At 39.2% G+C, this 17700-nt stretch overlaps 1 long non-coding RNA gene across 2 annotated transcripts in view; it reads left to right on the plus strand.

Moving 5' to 3' along the window:
* The window catches only part of LOC121111264, a 70095-nt gene extending 52643 nt beyond the window's left edge, over window positions 1-17452 (plus strand). The window contains exons 2-6 of one of the 2 annotated variants that reach the window (XR_006939928.1): window positions 2045-2279; window positions 5104-5290; window positions 7722-7782; window positions 12161-12219; window positions 16977-17452. This is a non-coding gene — a long non-coding RNA (uncharacterized LOC121111264). The remainder of the gene's footprint in view (window positions 1-2044; window positions 2280-5103; window positions 5291-7721; window positions 7783-12160; window positions 12220-16976) is intronic. The other variant, XR_005861388.1, reaches the window with a different exon arrangement.
* Window positions 17453-17700: the final 248 nt, after the last annotated feature.

The raw sequence follows: 17700 nt of genomic DNA on the forward strand, positions 1-17700 counted from the left end.
GACATCGTACTTTGGCCTGGGATTCCCTCGTATATGTTTGATTTGGGTTCAGTCTTGGGGTGTTCTGTTCTAGTTGGGCTCAAGCATATGGTTTGATTTTATGTTAACTTACAGCATTTCTTACATATGCCCATTACTCATTCACCACGCAAGTTCAATAAAATTATGGCATCTTTTATTTTTTTTATTTAAAGCTGACAAAGAAGTCATACTTAAAGCCAATCTAGGAAATTACTTCATTGTCAGAATTATTTCCTCTGATCATTTCCATGCTTTAATTTTATATTATTCTTTCTGGAGCTGTAGCAGAGGACTTTTACCACTGGAATGAACGAGAAAATGACATCATAGTAAAATGTCATGTTTTTTCAGCTCTTAAATGGCTGAACTATAATTAATCAAAATTGGTGTGATTTTTATGAAGTGATATGACCAATAATTTAGAATTTTAATTGGTACCTGAAACGTCTCTTCTAAGGCATAAACATTTAGAAATAGTGGTTTTCTTTATTATTTTTTAATAGAACTACACAAAACGAATGTGGTCACACGTTGCTCACATCAAGTGTAGTCTGCGCCATGTGAAATGGTGAATACAACAGGGTTAAAAGATACCTATTTTTCTTTGCGCTGTCTGAGAGGTTGTTGTGCGTAACTCTGCAAAGATAGCTCGTTTCATTTGAAGCTGCATGGAGCGGAGCATGGGATGGCAGCCTGCCAATTAGTGATCCATTTTCTCAGCAACCCAGTTTGAGGCGATGCCAACCAGTCACATACATCTTATCTTCAGCATCATAGTGCAGTCTCGTAATTCGTGCAAAATTATGTTTGACGTTAAATTATAAACCCTTAGTGTAATAATAAAAAAAAAATAAATAACCCTAAAAGCAAATTAAAAATTATGTTTTCGCTGGAGCAGGTTATAAGCCCACTAGAAATGTGATCTGTAGTCATCAGTCTATGGGCAAAATTCCATTTCTCAATGTGTTTTTTTTTCCTCTTTACTGAGCAAAAAAAAAAAAAAAGAAAGAAAAAAAAAAGCTGTAATTCACAAAATGAAGTTTGGTTAGTCCAAGTTATCTTTCTTATTTTTTTCTTTAGGGTGACCAATAGTAGCTTTTTTTCTTTCTTTTTTTGCTGTCCCACATCCAAACTATTGCCCTTGCGGTGCCCCAGTGTTACCAACTGCAGGTTTGGGGAGGAAAATCTTCCTTGTTCTTCCAAGATATGATGTAGCACCATGTTTCCTGATGTCTCCTACTGACCTATAAATAACCATTGATTCGTAAAGGCTGAGGAGAAGACTGAGAGGTTGGTTGAAAAGAAGAGCTCAATGGAGAGAGAAACCACTTTTGTTCATGACAACTTTTAGTATATTACACCTTACTGACATCATTACATTTGCATTGTGTTATTTTTCCTTCTAGCTTTACCAATCTGTTTTCCCGCAAGTCTGTGGTGTTAGAGCATTATTTATTCAAAAAAACATTTTAAAATAAAGAAAACTTCTATCTAACAACTATAATGCTCCCTGCGTACCTGAAATGCTAGGCCAAGCTCAGCCCTTTGCTGTTCTGTTGGTGTCACCTGTAAGGAAGAATTCATGAGTCTCAAACAATTAAAAATTTGGAGATATTTTAGTGGATGACATATAAAGTACAATTTTATGAAGGTTGGCTTTACAAGTTTTTTTTTTATAAAAAGGTAATTAGTGTGAAGATTTCTGAACAGTTTAAGATTGTTTACATGCAGAATTTTTCTCATTAATTGGAATTCAAGCTTCAGTGAAAACAGCTTCAGGAATAGTTCAGTGCCCAAATATATGAAAATAATGCAAAATCACTTAAAATCTGGCTTTCACTTGTTTTGCAGAGTAGACTTTACTTTTAGATCACAATGTAGATAATTACTTGACACCTCTACGTTCATACTTAACACCAGCTATTTAGAAAGCTGGAGAGATATTCATGTTCTCTTGGTGGTATAATGCACTGAAAAGGGCTTAATCACTGCTAATTTGGGTATTATCTACTTCTTTCTGTAGACCAGTACATCAAGAGTGGGACAGTATCCATTCAACTACAGACTTGCCTGAAGCGTGGCTCTCTGCTTTCTCCTCCTTGTCTGGTTGTTGCTCAAGGGAAGACCACGGTTTGGGATAATCTCTACTCTCCAACAAACACATCGCACATGGGAATGATGTCTCTGAGCTTGTGCCTCTGCAAGGCCACACGCTTTATGGCGCTGAGTCCAAGAGAAGACTTCCAAGTGATTGTCAGGTAACTCCAAATGCTTTCATATCTTCTAGTGCCAAATTAATTCTAGTATTGGAAATTAATTTCCTAGTATGTTTGGGGAATAAAGAGGTGAATTAATTACTGCAGGCATCATGATACCATCCAAAGTCTGCAGTTAGTTATTGGTTCAGATTAGCATGAAACCAGTAGTAATTGGGTTCTGCTTCTTTATCATTCAAGAGCTCTTTTACATGACAACACGATATACACATCTCCAAGGGATACCTCTGGCACTTCCACCGCTCTCATTTCTTTGCACACCCTTGTTCATTATTGAAACTTGGAACCAAAGCAGGATATGGGGAGGTCTGTCCGTCTGCTTTATTTCACCTAAGCAAACTCTACACTCCCTTGTTAGCACAGGAAGCATTTATGAAAGTTGTTTAAAGAGCAATTGCTCTTCACCAGGGATGCTTGTCTTTGCTCTGAATTTAAATCAGGTTCATGACGCAGAAGGGAAACGTAAAGCTTCTGGGCTGTGTTTCTGAGCTGAGTGTTGTTGATGGGCCTCACAGTGCCCGAGAAGAGGGAGATCTCAATAGACTGGCTATGTATTTAGGCAACTGTATGGCCCCATATTGTTCTGTATCATTAAAATTGTGCACAGAAGATGGAATTAGGAAGTTTAAAACAAATAATAGAAATAAGTTCTGAATGCTGTCAAGTAAATGTAATTGTATTGTTAGAACTGGAGCTCCTAGAGCCATATTGGTGCAGAAAGCAAGTCCTGTGTCTATGGGAAAGAATTTAACAAATACAGATTGTAGGTCAACAAGTAGTGCCTATGCTGCCTGTACTTGTTTTTGTTGTTGCCATTACGTTTTCTGTGTGTTTTGCTATGAAGTCTCATTCTCTTTATCTGTCTTGACAGATGGAATCAGTAAATGTTACATTATCAAGTTTTATCTAAAAATGTCTTCCATTGATAGCACATTTATGTCATGTCATAATAGCTCTTTGTACCAAAGCATTGAGAGCTGGGAAAATCCTGGCTAGAGTGTAAGCTTGCATTTTTGAAGTAGTAAAAAGTTCTTTGTTCTTACAGCATCCTATTTTTAGAGTGAACTTAATTAAAATGAGTAAGGAATTTAGAAATCTGGAATAGGAAAAATGGGTCATTATTAATTATTATGTATATAATAAATCCAGGGCTGTAGTCTTTCCTCACAATGCACGTATGTCCTTTCCTTCCTCACAGGCGTTTTTCTCTATCAATTGACTCTGCTTCCCTTCTCTACAGCCCTAGTTTAATGAATTACTAAGCTGAGAACCTAGCTGGAAGAAGCCGAGGAGGCTTTTTTGGGTTCTACTTAGACACTGTTTCCATGTCAAATTAAGCATAATGTGCTGTCAAAATTCAGCTTCACTAATGCATCTCGACAGCCTCTTTCCCTTCTTCAGTACCTTCAACACCTTCTCCCTTTCACCTGCTATCTGTGTGCCTGCAGTCAGGAATACAAGTTTCTTTAGGTGGTGAGGCAAGATTTTCAGGACAGGGGAATAATAGTGGCCCGTGCTCATACTGTTTGCAAATGGTATTCATATTCCATGATCAATATGATTCAACTTGGTCTTATTCCTCCTCGCTCCTTCCTTTCTACCTTGTCAGCCTATTTTTCTGTCAGCGTTCCTCTTAGCACTACCTTTGTTTCCTGTGCTCTTCCTCCCCAGTTCCCAAGCTCTCTTGTGATCTCTCTGACTCTGCTTTGTTCCTATAAATATTTGTCCTGGTGTGGATCTGTCTGTGATATCTGGGCCACCCCGAGTTCTGCCCAGGTGAAACAATGTGCTCTTGATGCAAACAGCTCATTGCAGCTCCTGGGCTTGGAGTCATTCTGCTCTTCCAACATGTACCACTGCTTCCATTCCTCTACAAGGCCAAATGACCAAAGTAAGAGGTTTATTATTATTAATTTCTTTGTTTCTTTTAGAAATAACATCAAACTAGAAAATTGTAATGCAATATCAACTTTTCATGAATGGGGGAACTTAAGGTCATGAGTAGTTCTTCCCTCTCCTCTCCTTTCAAACTCGCAGGCTTTGGTTGGAGATTAGTAATATTTGACATTTCCATGAAGGTATCTTAAATAATTCATTTTAACTATGATAAGTTGGTAAAAGATTACTGCTATGGCTCCTCTGGTTGCACAGAAATTACTAAACTCCAAGGTTGGACTGGTTCACGTTGTTGAATATCCTGTTTTTACACTCATAATTCTAGGATTATTCCCTGTGACATCCTGTCAAATGACTTCAGTTTGGACTCTAGTAAATTATGCCCCTTGGGTTTCTCTGAGTGCCTACAAATAGACAGGAAATGTTCAGCAGTGATTAAAGCACATCAATATACTCTGTCAAGTAGTTGCTGTTTTTAAAACTACAGGTGGATAAATCTTAGCAATAGAAAAATTGGCTACATAAACTAATTATGCTGGTTTTATTTTTGGCTAGATAGGAGGGCTATAAATAATGTATCTATAATGTATTTATACAGTGCAATGCTTTTATAAAAATGAAAGAGAAACCAAAGAGCAAATAACTCCTCATAGAGATTGTATTTGGTCTTATAAACCTCAAACTTTTTGGTATATGTCAAGTACTATATGGCTATTGAAGGAAATGACAACAACAAAAAAAAGACAAGAAGATGAAGTTTCTACTGCAGTCTTGCATTGACTTTTTTCACTTCTAGATTTTCCATTTGTGACTTATGCTGCTGCAATAGAATAAAGAGTAAAGGGAATATTATAACCAGATCTTCCGACATTAGTTGGGTGGTAAAACCTTGTGTTTCAAACGTTTTCAGGTTTGTAGATCCTGCTGCTGCAACTGCTTAGGGCAACGTGCATCACTTCTCTGTTGGAGCAGTGACACGAAGTCAGCACTGTGTTCAGGGCTGTTTGCTGACTGAGCTCCAAAACCACAGATTTTCTGCACTTAGTGCTTGGGAGACGTGAGCAGGGGGCTGGAGAAGGAAAAGAAAGCGTTTGTAGGTGAGTTTTAAATAATGGAGCCACATTTCATAATTCCTTAACTTTGAGGAATGTGACTTCAGGTGCTGGTTTATTTTAGAGATAGTGGTCAGTGACAGGCAAGATTTAGATCTGTAGTCACTCAGACTCCTAAATGTGGATTTAGTCTGTTAATTTAGAATCTTGTTTTTTCATCTTTCTCCACCACTTTGTACGTGCATAAATCCTCACATGTTTTACTACAACAAACACACCATAGCATAAATACCTGCTACAGCCATTCCCTGATGTTTCTAGATGCCAATACTGAGCTTGCCAACCTTTTTCTCTGGTCTAGGCTTCATGGTGACTTCTCAGATATGTTTGACTAAGATGATAGACTAGACTTTGACAGAAAAGCATTGTGATCATTTTTATTCATTAGGAAAAGAAAGAAGGTTAAAATACAGAAAGCACCCCCCTTCTCTTTCCCAAAATATCCCTTTTCTCCAAAATTACCATCAACCATGAGATCATTTGAAGGGCTGCATGTAGATGTGTAAGCCGAAAGCGTGCCTTGAACACTTCTCTTTGAATAGAACAAATCTATCATTCATTCAAACAAACAAAGCCCCCTCGGAGCCTAATATCCTTAGTGTCATCATTAATTATAATATGTAATCATAATCATTTTGGAGGTAGACCTGGGGTTAATTTGGCCAAACAACTGCTGATCACTAACAGTGGCCTATTCAAGTGTATGAAAATGATTCCCTGTAATTCTTACATGTATGACGGAAGTAATATATTGTGGGTTTTTTTTTTTCCTACAGGCTGAGTGCCAAGGTATTAATGTTCCCTGAGACTCTGATTCACAATGACTGGATACTTTTAGCTCTATCTTTTTATGAACAGGTGGATAGGAAATCATTTTGGCATAGAACAAATGGAGAGAGGTGCTACAATGGATTGTCTCTGCGTTAAGGGCCCACTGCCAGTCTATTTTTTTTTCCTGTTTTCTTTTTATAGCTGGCTCTGAAACAATATGCAGGTTTCTTTTGTCAGAAAGAGAAGGGGTCTTTTGAGGCATCCAATCGTGTCACTGTCCTACCTGCACTGACACTGTGCTGCTCCCTGGGAGCTTTGTTCATTTGACAGCAGCCTGGTGAAACTGCTCTTACTGAAAGCCCAGAAGTGGCAGCAGGCACAGCAAGGCCTTAAATCAGCTCTGCTCTTGTGGTTTGGTGTCCATGCAGCAGCCAGGGCTTGTTGCAATATTTATGTGCGTGCCATCATTCTTACAAAGTGGAGGTAAAAGTTGATTGATTCAAAAGTACAGTAAAAAATAATAATAATAAATAAATTGATGTTTCACAGCTGCTCAGAGTATGTAGTTGTGAAGGAAACAGTTTAAATAGAGAAACCTGAGAACTTTCCTACAGTGTTTGAGTAGATAAGGCTGCAGGCTGCATGCTAATTACATGAACTGCATGCCTATGGACTTGATCCCCTGTGGTGGCACCCCCAAATAAGCTGTTTTGATGGGAAGCTGTAAATAATTAAGAAAATGAGGATTCATTGGGTTTGCTTTCACTGACAAATTAATATGTGACAGCCAAAATGACTTGAATGAAACTGATTTTTCTGGTAGTGGGAGGGTGATACAGGAAGGGTGGTCAAAAATTGATGTGAACTTTTGCTTTTACCCCCATCTCTAGGTTTCCCAAAAACCAACTAACCAATCAGGTTTTGTTTCTAACTGTAGTGAATTGAACTGGTTGAAAGCAACAGAAGGAAAAAATAAGATCTGAATAATTGCATTCTCTCTCTCTCTCTCTCTCTCTCTCTCTCTCTCTCTCTCTCTCCTGTTTAAGGATAATTATCAGGGAGAAGGGGAGAGGGAAAGAGTAAATGCTGTACCTGACTGGAACAAGGCAATAAAACAAATGAAAAGGCACTGTTGAAGGATGTTTCAGTTTTATGACATTATTGCCCATGTACCAGGTTTGAGGAAATATGCATGGGCATAAACTTTTACATCTTACAGAAAGAAAAGAGTTGATTGACTCATTGGCGGTAGCAATGTAACGTACTTTGTAACAGCCAGAGTCAAGCATATGGTATTCATCATTAGCAGCAGCAACAGAAGCGATTGCTGTGGGGCTGGGGCTGCAGTGCCCACTGCCTGGCTCCTCATCTCTGTGATGCCCTCAGTGCTGCCTCCAACACAGTGTTCCATGTGTGGTCTGGGGCTTCTGCCCCTCAAGCTGCTGCTGCACTCGGTCCTCATGGTCACCTCCATGCAATAAGCTCCCTCATTAAGAGTTGTACCTTTGTTTTCCCCTTCCTCATCCCACTGTTTATGAGCCCTATTAATCTGCATGACTATAAAGTCTATCCAAAGAAACACTATATGACAAAAAGAGCTCTTTGCTGCTGTTATTTTTTTTTTCCTTCCCCACTCTTCTTTTAGTGATTGGCTGGGGAGCTTGGAGACCTGAATCAAGACCTGAAGCTGTCAACTTGCTGAAGTAGTAAGTAGCTTTTAAAACGTCATTACCATTCACCGTTATCATTATGCTTACATAGTACAACAGCAGCTCAGCATTGGTTTGATAGTCACAGCGATCATCTGTGCTCCTCAATAGCTTTTGAAATGTTCCTCTATAACATAAACGTCTGGCAATACCTCAGGATCGAGACAAATGTTTAATATCTGCGTTACTAATGGTGAAACTGAGATATAGCATGTCTTAAGTGGCTGAACCCAAGTTCATTATGCTGTGAGAGAGCTCTCCGGGCTGGATGAGAGCCCTGCAAGGTCCCCATCACACCAGAGGAAGGGCTTTAAGCTCTGCAGCTACTTCAGTTCTCTTATAGATGACCTTGGGCATCTTGGTGGGTACTATGATGGTATGTTAAATTACTCTTGAAATGAGAGGAAGCTGATTTTGCTATTTGTATTCAGATATGGATTTGGAGAGAAAGCTCTTTGCTGCTGTTCTGTGAATTGTGAAGTTTCGCTTTCTGCTTTTGCCTATTTGTTGTTGTTTAGAAATAGGAATAAAAAGCATTTGGATGGCACAAAAATCAGCACCTGTAAAAAATGGAGTAGAAGATAGAGAATTTAAAAAGTGCACAGTATCTGGTTGATGCCATTCCTCCAAAGGGAGGAAAATGTTTTTACCTGCTAACGTTCTCCCTTGCAACCTTCAATCTCATTCAACGTCAGCTATCCCTCCACATGAGGATTTCCTTTGTTTATTTCTGTCTTTCTTTAAACAACTGAGTGTGGTGAATCTAGCAAAGGCTTCGTCTGCAACCCATTCTATTGTTGTTGTCCTCAAAATTCAAATTCAGTTTGTAGTCTCTTTTTACCAGATCAATACTGTATAAAATATTGTCACGTCGTGCTGTTACCAGACTGTGTCACTTCAGGAAAATAATTGAAGTTACCTTTCATCTCAGAATACTTTAATGTACTTCTTTATCTGTTTTAAATTGCGAACAATTTCCTACTTGAAACCAGGAAACTGTAGAGGGCAACTTTATTTCTGACCTTATGTTGCATTTCTGCTCTTCTAGATTATTAGCTTGTTACTGAAATGTGACCTTTGCTTTCAGTACCATGCATTTATGTCCTGCCACACCCCACCCACCAGATTTTCCATGTAAAATACAGTATTTCTGCCCGTCTTTCATTTTTCTTTAAAGCCTGCTCCATAATGATGACAGGACTGTGTGAATGATAATATATGAATTTTGTATTCCCCATAGTGAGGCAACATCATTTTGGTTCTTTACAGAATATGTACGGCAGTTTATTACTGTCATGATATATTGGAGGAACGCAAAGATGAGAAGTTTAGTGCTTGGTAAGAAAGCCAGAATCCAAACAATGCTTCAAAGGCTTTTAAAATAAATCTTTATGTCTGTGTTGACAAATCTGTGGATAATTCCACTGAAGTAGTACCATTTGAGATTGATTTTCCTTTGAGGGAAGATCTAAATAACACAATTTTATTCAGATTTGGCCGAAGTGTCTTCCTATCTGAGGCCACCTCGATGCAGAGCAAGCTGAATCCTCTTGGGCTAAATTAAAGCACCAGCCTCTACCTGGGGGCCTTCTTCATCAATACAGCTTCCCCAGCAGTTTCCCACATGTAACTTCACAGAGGAGCTGATGGCACTCGGGATGAGTTGTACTGTGTAGTACAAGTCCTTTGAGATGGAATTTCTCAACTTCTGTTTTTGGCCACCTTGTTCCCTGCTTACCTAAGCTGAACCATTAGTCTTTGTCTTACCAAGGAGTGAAAGCTGTTACTGCAACCAATTAATCATACTGGGCTGCTTTTTAGCTAATATTTGAAATTGTAGGCCAATTCTTCTCTTGCCTTGGATCTGTTTTCTCAATCCATGGAAACATTTGTGAGAAAAGAACTGAATGGAGGTGAGTTTTAATGTGAAAGGAGAAGGCACTCGGTTCAGCCTCTGTTAGGTGATGCTAAGGGCTTATGTGGGACAGCTCTTGTCCCACGGAGTAACTCTATGATCTGCTAATTAGGGTGGCAGCAGCTGAGTGTCAGAACGCCAGCCTGCAAGAAAGCAGGAGCAAACAAATTAAGGTAATCAATGAAATTGGAAGTGGGGAATTAAGGGATGAGGGAGATATGGGAAGGGAAAGAGGAAGTTGCACCCTTAAGCCTGACTTCCCATCCCTTCCCACACTCTTTGGACAGTCATGCTATGTCTGCACTGAATTTGTTCCTCCTGTGCTGGCAGTTGCTGTTGGCGTCCTGAGGAGAGGAGGAGGAGGGAAGTGAGGCTGAAGCCCATCTGCTCCAGCTCCTGTTCTCTGCCCTGTTTTCCTGCTGGGCAGAGTGGATGGGGCAGCTCTGGTGTTCAGATCGCTGGCTGTATGGGATGAAAAAGCACTTAGCAGATTTGGTGGGAGCAGGCAGATTTTACCAATTTATGTTGCCAAGCTACATACCACAAATGTGTCTGTAAGTGCTGAGAAATGAGTATGACTGCAGCTTTGTTTATAAGTGGCATAAAACCAACAAAGACAGCCAGTCACCCAGCTTTTATAAATTACATTTTTTAACTGAAAACATAATGAGATCAAGATTGCTGCTTCTGATTTCCAGGATTTTTTTAAATTTCTCTTATTTTTACCTTACTTCCCCATTCACTCCTTCCCTCACTCAAACGCACAGAGAGGACAAAAATTGGGGAAAAAAAGGGCAAGATTGATAAAGAGTAGAAAAAGACGACTTTGAATTAATTTATACAGTGTTTCTGCTCTTTGATAAACTTCACAATTTCCTGAGGTAGAAAGAATGCAGCTCTTTAAGTAGTGGGCTGTAATTTGGGACTTCAGCCAGAGATGTGCTTGTGAGAAGCAAAAATGGCCTTCACAGCACATGGGGGAATGCAGATCTTTAAATTAGGTGTTTAAATTCAAAAAGGAAAAAAAAAATAATAGCAATCCTGCTGCTGTTGTAAAAAATGATCTCAAAGTCAAATGCACAGTGCTTGTGTTACTGAAAGTTGTAGTAGACAGAGGAATTTGGATGAACTTTTACCAATTAATCTCCGCTGTTTATTTAAATTAAACAATATTTGCTTTTGTTGTATATCATACAAATGTCCTTCCAAGATTTTTTTTATATATAAAGCTTTTAAGGCTTTTCTTGCTGCCTAATCTCTTTAAATGTACTGTATATCACATTTATGAAATGCGTTGGTACCAGAAAGAAGCAGACGACTTTGTTTTTAAACAAAGACCCCAGGATAAGGGGCAATGTTTTTCCCCTCACAGGTGATGGAGTATGTACAAAGAATGCAGCAGATAATGGCAGTCCTGTCCTCTGAACAGATGGTGATGGTCCTGTTGCTAGGATAAGGCCTGAAGAATTTAGTTTTTAATTCCACATTATTTGCCTCAGTGCCATGAATATCCCTAGGTTTCCTCAGGCAAAAATACAACAAATACACAGAAAGAGAAAGAGAAGTGACACGCGGATAGAAAAGGAGACAGAGCACGGGAAAGGACTGGAGCCAGGTCAATAGAAGCTTTTGGGAAAATGTCTGCTCAGCTGTCTGCAATCACCTGGGTTTGAAAGGCAGGCAGGAAGGAAGATTGGTTTGGCATGAGAACGAGGCCTTTGATGCTTTAGATACCACAGAGAAAAATACCCATTTCTTCCCATTAGAAGTCTGTTGACTTTCCTAATTAAGATAAACATGTTTCTGAAGAAGTTAGCTCTCACAGTACTACATTTGTAAAAACAACCGTGCCTTTAAAATATATACACAGACAAGGACGTGTGCCAAGAACTAGTGCTGGTGTGGTCTTACAAATCACTTTACAGGAATATTTTTAAATCGTTGCCTTATTTAAAAGTGAGCGGATTTCATTCCCTCCAGTCAATTAAATATCTAATTTCAACTCAAGTAGATAATAACTGAAGTATTTTTATATAAATGAATGAACAGTTAGAAAACTGTTAAACACACAGCCCTCGAGCATGAAAAATATATTCGTTTAACAATTTTATTCTTTTATCACTAATTTACTACAGAGATTTTGCACTTTACATCATTTTAGTTTGTGGCACTGGGGGGAAAAGAAATCTAATTTCAAAAAGATGAATTCAGATTGAAATTCTCCGAGATCCCATTGCCACCTGAATTATTCCAGCAACCTCATTATGTGTGTGGTGGACAGCGCTGATTGACAATAGTGATTTGGCAAAAGAGCTGTTATGGGAAAACCCCTGAAAACTTCTAGTGCCTATGATTCAGTCCCCACATTAATGCATGTGCAAAATGGCCATCAAAACCAAACCAACACTGCTTGCCATCCAGAAATTTGGGAGATTAATCTGAAGGTTCTGCTCTTTCTAGGTGTCTACACAAAGCTGGACTGCATCAACAGTTCCCCATTATCAGCCGCTCTGTGGTTGGTGAGTCTCTTGTTCAAATTGCTGATTCCAGATCCCCCCCACCTCCACAGAAGTTCTGCTGACTGGGATGAGATCCATGCCATCTATGTTGAGATCCACTGCGTAAAAAATATAGCTAACAGGAAATCACAGGATGAAAACATCTCCTGTTTGGTGCCTGAACGCAACTGAAGAAAAATCTGGATGAAAGTATATAGGACTTAAAATACGTGCCAAAATATACCATATACATGTTATTTATGCGTGCGTGTATGTGTATATATATGCATAATTCATGCCTCTATACCCAAAAAAAGGAAAAAAATCATTTTTATCAACAACTAAAAAAAGTTATGCCTAAGTAAGATAATTTCAAAATTTAGCTCAGTCGGAACAGATGCTTTAGGAGGTCTCCAAACAGTTGCTGTTTTCATTGTGTGTCCAAAAGCATCCATAAGCGTAATATAATACGGATCAGAGTTTATTGATACTTGGCTGTCTGGGTACCACATTGTCTCAGAACTCTCTGGACAAGCCAACATGGTTTTCCCTTGTCTTTCCAGTAGAACCCAGGATTCCTTCATCTTTTACCTCAGTCTCACTTGTGGAGATTGGTTATCAGTTCAAGGATTATTTTTCCTACATCATCTTCAGTGTCTCCTAACATCCGTCCATCTGCTATGCTTCCTTTTTAAGTGCCTATTGGTAGTATCTTCTTGTTCTTAATTCTGTCTTTTGTTCTACCACATTCAGAGAATTTTGCTTAATATTTGATTTCAAGAAGTGAGATGTCCTAGGTACAGATAGTAGCAAACTTATTTTGCTTCTGAGTGCAAAGAGGAAGAAGGGAGGGAGGTGGTGGAGTCACCTTCCCTGGAAGTTTTCAAGAAAAGCATAGGTGTTGCACTGAGTGACATGGTTTAGTGGGCACGGTGGGGATGGTTAGATGGTTGGACTTGGTGATCTTAGTGGTCACTCCCAACTTTTATGATTCTATGATTCTAAGGTGACCTTTCTAATGTGTTGCTCATCTTGGTCTGTATTTGGAGCTCACTGCAGAACTCTATTCTGGAGCATCCTTCCTTCCAGAGGAGATAAGGGTAACTTTCTCGGATGTGCTTGTAAAGGTTAGATGTCTTAGTGAGACTACTGAGTACTCTCCAACTCATGGCACAAAACAATGAGGTGAATTTTTCACAGTCCTTCATGTGAAAATAAATAATAATACCTCTGAAACTTGATCAGAGATGAAAGAAACCTTTTCCTTTGGAGAGCTGGAGAATTGTTTTCCCATACATTGCGGTTTATGATACACACAGAAGCCTTTGTGGCTCATGATGTTTATCCTTCATGTTGCAGGAAGGAGTCAGACGCATGCCTTCAAGTGAGATAATGTGTCACTTCTGACATTTCTCTTTCTAAATTTTGTGTTCTTTCTTTTAAATACTGTCTGTTCATTTACAAATCTGTTCTGAAGAAAGACTGTGCTACCCTTCTTGATTCCTGGTCAATGAAATAACATGCTGTTACCTTTCAGATGATCAGAATGGTGTTGAAACTGGGGGAAAACATTTCTCCTTAAGCTCACCAAAATTTGATATAAATTTCCTTAAAAACAAGCTTTCAGCTTTTCTTTGCTTTCTAATTTTAGACAGATTTTTTTCATGCAGAAGCAAAAGGTGTCAGTGGCATAGCCAGCTTGTGTAATGAAACACATAGATTTCTCTTCTACTTATTTTATTTCTCACATTCATCATTCATATTTAATGCCACAGGCATTAGACTTCTTAATTCCCTATATTGAATTGAAGAGGCACACACAGCATGTGCTCCAGTTTAATGACTTGTAATTCTTCACCGATGGCACAGTTTTTCACCTGAAAAACTTGTGGTGCCAAACTTCTGCTCCCATCTGCAATGCAGTCAGCATCCTAAACAAGGTGGTGATGGCTGGAGAGTTGAGTGCTTAGAAAGTGTGAGGTGCTAACCTTAAATGCCTCTTGGTGTGAGAGTGAAATACTGGCCTAAGGGTTTTTTTGTTGATATGGCTTTTTTCTCTTTAACTGAACCTCGTTCGTTGACTTCTGTCCCGTTGGCTCTCGGTCATGCTTCTTTTCTTTGCCTTTCTCTTTTTGTGAGCCAAGTCTCAAGTAATATGAAACTCTCCCCCACCCTAAGCTAATTAACATTAATCTTATGAATAGATTTGCCAATAATATTTTCAGCACAAAGGCTTCATAGACCTTAGCAGGACTAGTGGATCATATGAATGACAAATAATTGAATCTGGCATCGGTATTTCAAACTAAGATACAGTGGACTAGGCATTATTCTCAATGTAAGTGTTCACTTACAAATATCTCGTACGAGTGTCACAGTTGTTAGGGTTATTTATTTGGAAGAATCTGTGAATCCTGAAATAAAATAATGTGCAACTACAAAGTGTTGATGCTGTTAGGACATTGTCACACCTTCAAAAAAAATAAAAATAAAAAAAAAATTGACCAACCCTCGTAGACCTGAAGCTTAGGTACGCTTATCTTTTCCTGGTTTCCCAAGGCATTGAAAAGTTATGGCTTGTTACTCATGAACATTGTGGTAGCCAAATGCAATGTCCACAGGAAAACAAAAATCAACACTGAGTTTCCTCTCTAAGTAGTTGTGAGAAACATTCCTGAGAGTTTCCCTCTGATGCTTTCAGGAAATGAGAGGGAAAGAGCAAAGAAATGAAGTTGCCTGGTTATTTGAGGAGAGCACGCTTGAATAAGAACAATGATTCTTTACAATAAAAGTCAGCTCTGGAGTAGAATATTTCTCATTCAAAATGTTCTCAAGGCATGTGCTCTCTTAGGAGACAGGTGGGATAGAAATGGATGAGGAGTAGAATGGCTCCAGTCTTGTTCCCAGCAAAGGCTGCAGACTAGATGCTGGCTGGTGTGATGTGTGAAGAGTGAACATAGAGCTATTTGAGAAGCTTTAGAATACCTGCTTTCTTAGTAGTGTGTTCACTGGGGTCATCCTTCTGCAGAACCATTTACTGTCTGGCACTGGCCTCTGCATGGCTGGCTTCTTTGTGTCTGTGTCTTCAGCATGGTAAAAGCACAGCTGTCCTGCTGGGAAAAGGCTTTATTCATTGTCAGAAAGGCTTCATTCTTTGTCAGGCATATAGTGAGGAGGAGGAGGAGTGGCAGAGGTTATCCAGGTACAGGTCTTTTAAAATATAACATCAATTTTTAAGGGAGCTCACATAAGTGGAAGAAGTTATCCTTGAATGAATGTGATCATTGTGAGAAAATGAGAATTATTCTGTTGATGAATAGCAATTTAACCTTAGTCTTCATAATATACATGACATTTTTCTTTGGAACATATCCTAAAGTATTAAAAAGAAGGGGAAAAAAAAAAGGCACTTACTGGAAAAGATCTTCACATATTTCAGCATAGAAATAAAAAAATTTGTATCTAGGAGGGGGCTTGGAGGTCACCTCCTTCACATTCCTGTCCCAAAGTAGGACCAGCTCAACCTAAAATGTGCTTCAACTGCCAGCTTATTTTCCTCCTTTCTTCTTCCCCTTGGAAATCTAGCTGTTATTTTTATAACTTTTCAACGGTTCATAGAATGGTTCCTCCTTCCCCCCCCCCCCCCCCCCCCTTTTTTTTTCCTAAAGATTTTAATGTATTTACTGTTCTGATTTCTCTTTAGTAGTTAGAAATGTCTCAGAAAGTGGTTATTAATAAATCATTAAAGGTTTGCATTTCGTTTCATTTCCGTGCTGCTCTACTACTGTGTATCTTCAGCCACAGTACAAAGTCATCCTGAAAATCTAAGTTTTTGTTTTGTTTTACAACAGAGTCATATCTAAACGATGCTGACAAGCCTACAGCTTTTTCCTTTACCTGTAACGTTTTATTACTCAAGTTCTTTGCTTAGATAAAAGATTTCTTGGTCTGATCTTGTTTTATCTGGTGTCTATGATGCAGAAATAATCATGCATGCAGGGTTTTACAAACAGCATATCTTGAAGGGAACGTGGAGACACTTCAACGATAGGGCTTTGCTGGGAATAGGGAATAGCAAGGTTGAGTATAATGCTTGATAACTACTGATATTCTCAGTAGCACCAAAGGAGGTATGGGAAATGATGAAAAAACTTATGAAAGGTAAACTGACTATAATTCAAACTAAATATCTCCCCTCGTGCAGAAGCTCTTTTTAAATTACTCAGATAAATGAGCTCATTTATGGAATATTTTGTACTGCATGAACTTATATGGGCACCTGTCATGTATATATATTTTTAATACTGAACTTGTATAGATGGCTTGAAGTCCCCCTTGCCCTTTAGTAAATTTAAATCTCCCACAAAGCTGCTGTACAGTAGTCATAAAGAAACATTTATGGTTCAACATAATTTCCCTTCATTTCTTTTTCTTTCTTTTAAAAAAAAAGAAAAGGCAGTTTAAAAGTAATAAAGCACTTCCTTCTGTAAATCTTTGATCTTTTTTCTTCCTAAGGGAAGATTAATTTGTAAATATGCTAATGGATTTGTATAATATGAAACCTTCATAAGAAAAACTACATTAGTTCATATGAATGAACACATCTATCTTATTCAATTTATAAACTAATGGCTGAGAGCATCAACACTGCGCTCTGCTCGGTCTCTTGTCCAAAATCACTGCATGCATTTCTCAGACAACACAGAATTTTACAGAACAGAAATGTGTTAAATAGGACCAGTTTTATCACCTTTGACTCTTTTCTTGTTTGACTGCAGCAGTGAGACTTGCTGATGTTCCAACCAGACAAATACCCTGCTTGGAGGAAATCCATTGCTAACGTGATGGGAGTTGCAATGTGTGGACATTAATTACCTGGCTGCGTGCCCTCCTAACGAACCCTGATGTTTGCCACCAAAGGAGCTGAGTGTGCCAGTACGGTGCTCACTTGGGCAAGCACCCCAGCAGCTGCAGGACCAAGGCAGATGTCACAGCTCAGAAGCAAAGCTCGGAACTTGGCCCCTGCCAGCGCCTTGTTGGGTAGCAATATTGCTGATTTCCCTCCTGAAAACTGAGGCTGATGCTCCTACCTTTCCCCCTCTCCCATGGCCATATTGGCTGTGATGGGGGGCAAAGCTACCTAGCAGGAGGGAGGGACCTGGGTGAGTAGGTTCTCCATGGTGGGATTTACCCTCCCTGGAGGCGCAGTAAGAAGTGGTGGGCTGCAGCTTCCTTCTCTCAGCCCTACTAAGCTCTATCCTTCTTTTCTGCTCCCAAAGGCCACATTTCACCTCTTTGTTCTTTCCTTGCTTTGATTTATTTGGGGTCTTAGCTGAGAACTGTCCATGCCACAATGGCAACATCCTCTCTAGATGGAGAGATAGAATTGGAGGTGGAGAAGATACAGACAGCAGGGTGGGTAGACTCTGCTACATCCACCTTGCTCTTTCTGCCAGCCTCTCTCTGCCATTTGTTTCCTCACTCTTTTCCCTTTTGCCTCCT

Source organism: Gallus gallus, chromosome 7 (genome assembly GCF_016699485.2).
Source record: "Gallus gallus isolate bGalGal1 chromosome 7, bGalGal1.mat.broiler.GRCg7b, whole genome shotgun sequence".
Lineage (NCBI taxonomy): Eukaryota > Metazoa > Chordata > Aves > Galliformes > Phasianidae > Gallus > Gallus gallus.